Raw genomic sequence first — 3,829 nt, forward strand, 5'->3', positions numbered from 1 at the left:
CTTCAGTCATGGGACCTTGTGATCATTACAGAGATTTTTTAAAGCAAACAACAGCTCTTCTTCCTGAGACTGAATACAATCTAATTTCTCTGGATAAGGGGAAATGATGGCAAGCTCCCTGATGGCAAGAGACCTAACTCTGATTATCCTCATTTCTAGATTGAAATTATATTGCATCATATAGTTCAGAGTTAGTACTCAATACTGTTTCATGAATTCAGTTCAGTCCTTTGTGTTCTCATACAACTTCCTTCCCACTCCAGATTCTTTTCTGAATCTGGTCCACCATCACTAACCATTTCCCCCTTATTTCCCCCAGTTGGACCTTTAACAGCTTATTTCCATTACTCAGAGCCATATAGACCACCACCAAAGAAGTACCACCTTTCACTCTTTTTCCTCACCTCAAATAAGTTATTTTTCAAGCACAGAGTTAAAAATGAAAGCACTAGGCCATGCACGGTGGCTCACACCTGTAATCCCAGCACTTTGGGAGGCTGAGGCAGGCAGATCACGAGGTCAGGAGATCGAGACCATCCTGGCTAACTGGTAAAACCCCGTCTCTACTAAAAACTACAAGAAATTAGCCAGGCATGGTGGCGGGCACCCGTAGTCCCAGCTACTGGTGAGGCTGAGGCAGGAGAATGGCGTGAACCTGGGAGGCAGAGCTTGCAGTGAGCCGAGATCGCGCCACTGTACCTCCAGTCTGGGTGGCAGACCGAGACTCCGTCTCAAAAAACAAACAAACAAAGCACTAAGAATTCCTTCAAAGTCCCATTAACTTTGTATTCACTGTTTACCTAATCTGAGAATCTATTGCCAATTAATGTAGTCAGTTCCTCTTGTAACACTATTCTTAACAGAACTGGTCAATCTCCATCATTCAAGAGTCATAACTATCTGTCAGGAGAGGTCTCAGTACTGGAAATAAGGAACAAGTGTGAAATGGACAACTTTGACATTGCAGCCAGGATAGAGGCAGGGGGAGAAAAGATCTGAGTGGGAATCAAATACAAGTAATAAGCAAGGTCCCAAGACCCAGCCAGGGATAGAAACTACAGATTAGGAGACAATTCAGGTTAGAATAAGACACAGTTCTCTTTCCTAGGGAAATTAAATAAAATGGGCAGGAGGAAGATAAATACAAGATAACTACAACACAAGGCAGAAGATGATATAGCACAAAAAGAGACAACAGATTCATAGGAAATTTGTGGAAGATCTTAATGGAAGAAATGTCATTTTAACCAAATATGACCCTATCCTTCAGGAGAAAAGCAAGCTCTTTAGAAAGACATACAAAGTCCATTATGGTCTAGTCCCTAGCCGTAGCTCCTCTCCCAGTTCCCCCACCCCAGCCCCATTCGTGTATGTTCCATCTACTGTTTTCCTCTGGTTAACTCCCAAATCCCAAAAGTTCTTGAAAACGCCCTTCAGTTATCTCTTTCTCAGAAAGGGGAATTAGTGACTAAGTCTCTGTTTCTGTCAGCCTATTATAGCTGAGCATAAAGCTCTTCTGGCACATAGTACAGAACATTTGTATTTATCATATATACTCATCTTCTTCACTAGCCAGTAAATTTCTTGAGGGCAGAAACCCTTTTTTATCTTTATCCTTGTATGTTTAGTACAATGCTTGACAGATTATAGCACTGGCCAAGTAGATGTTTAATATATGAATGAGAATCTGAAGTCAAATCAGAAGTCAGATCAAGTGAGAAATATTTTAAGAAAGAAGATTCAGTGAGAACTTACTGTTTTTCAGTCCCCATATGTATGAATGTAAATGTGTATGAACTAAACCAGGAGTCCACAAACTTTGGCTTTTGTACCAAATCTGGTCCGTCATCTGCTTTTGTACACAAACTTGTAATGGAACACAGCTACACTCCTTTGTTTGTGTGTTTTCAATGGCAGCTTTCATACTACTAGGCCAGAGTTGAGTAGTTGATACAGAAACCATATGGCCTGCAAAACTTAGAATATTATTTGACCCATTACAGAAAGTTTGCCAACTCATGAGCTAAACATCAAGAGATGGAATATTTAGAATAAAGTGTATCGTCGCTAAATAGTATATTATATTCTGTAGATAATTTATATTGGCTCAAAAAAGACCATTTTTTTCCTATGAATATCCCTCCATGTACTCTCTTTTTATTACCACATTAATACAAGGCTCAGCTCCATGCCTGTCTCCCCCATTGCTTAGTCTCTTACAACAGATGCTGTACAATAGCATGCACAGGAGCCTAGACTCTATCCTCTAGGAACCTAGAATTAAGACAACAATGTAATTGGCAGGAGCATTAACAGTCCCACTTCATCTTGTAAACCACAGACTATTAATGGCAGTATATGTGGCAGAGGGGCATATCCTATGGAATATACAGAAACACATTCATCAAAGTCAGACATATTTGAACTATTCATAGTTTTGACCCATCATTTTCTTAGTCTCCTAGAAAGTTTTAACAAGCTTGACTGTCTTAAGAACTTAGTAAACTATAGTCAGCTCAGCTTCATCCCTTCCTTCTCCAGGCAATGGGGCTGTTAAGTAAATCAATGAATTAAACCAGGCAAATCAGGTATCAGATCTGAAGTCTTCCAAAGTCCTGGCATGGTGCCCTACAACTGAGTAACTGCTTCAGGTTCTAACTGAGATCTAGGGGGAGTTAGTGGGTGAGTGGCAGATAGCTGGAAAAACACTCGAATCGTAAACAGTTTCAACATGACTTTACCCTCTCTCTGGGCACAAGCGAGCCTAGGCGTGAGTAAACCCAGACAAAAGCCTGGGCACAAGCTGTATGTACAGTGTTAGCAGAGTAATTATACCGTTTACCTACAACAGTGGCTCCGAGTCAAGCACGAGCTCACATGGGTGATCATCTAATACGCCTCAAGTGGCATGGTTACATAATGAGCGGAGCTGTGGGCCTGTACTCCAAACTCACTGAGTCAAGCTGAACTAGATGTCTGCCTTGGCCTATTCTTGACTGCAGGGCATCCATTTTCCTTACAGGGAGTATCCAGTTTTACTGAGACTGTATTTATTTAGGAAAGTAGCCAAAGAAAGTAGGGGGAACAAAGACATCAGATTGGGGACTCCAAAGAATACTTGATATGTTATAAGGATCCATATTTAGTCCTAAGACAGTGGGAAGGTATTTTCCTCTACTTCTAACTGTCCAAGATTGAAAAAACAGTGGGTTGAAAATCAGTTAAGCATCAATAAATATACAATGTATATTGTTCTAAGCCCTTTTGAACCCTCCATCATCCCCACTGCTGATTTTGGCCATTCATTATTGAATTAGTTCCTTTTCTGGGAGATGTATTAGGCGACACTCAGTCCATCAGTTCTGCTACTTATTAGCAATTCTGCCATTTGAAACTATAGGTTAAAATGAAATTTGGAGATTACTTCTGGATACCATCTCTCTTCCCTATTTCTGTCCTTCAATAACATAGAATTAGTCATAAGCCACTAATCTCTTCAGACATGTTAGGGTTAGATAATCCAAATATTTACTTGTAAAGAAAAATATCCTCATATTCCCATAAATGTCACACAGGAAGTCTCTCAGTATGCAGCCTTAAACCAAGCAAAGACCTCTGACAACATAAATGTCCTTCACAAACATATGCACAGACAGATGTATTTCCATTCCCTGCTAGTTTTAGAAACCTGATGAAGCCCTTATTACACTTGTCCTATTTTCCTGTATCTTTCTCTGGCCTATCATTTTTATTTTCATTTCCACTTCCGTAGTCCGCTCCTCCTCCTCCTCATTCCCCCTTCATCATATATACCAGCTTAGTCAAATGA

Source organism: Trachypithecus francoisi, unplaced genomic scaffold (genome assembly GCF_009764315.1).
Source record: "Trachypithecus francoisi isolate TF-2019V2 unplaced genomic scaffold, Tfra_2.0 Lachesis_group4, whole genome shotgun sequence".
NCBI lineage: Eukaryota > Metazoa > Chordata > Mammalia > Primates > Cercopithecidae > Trachypithecus > Trachypithecus francoisi.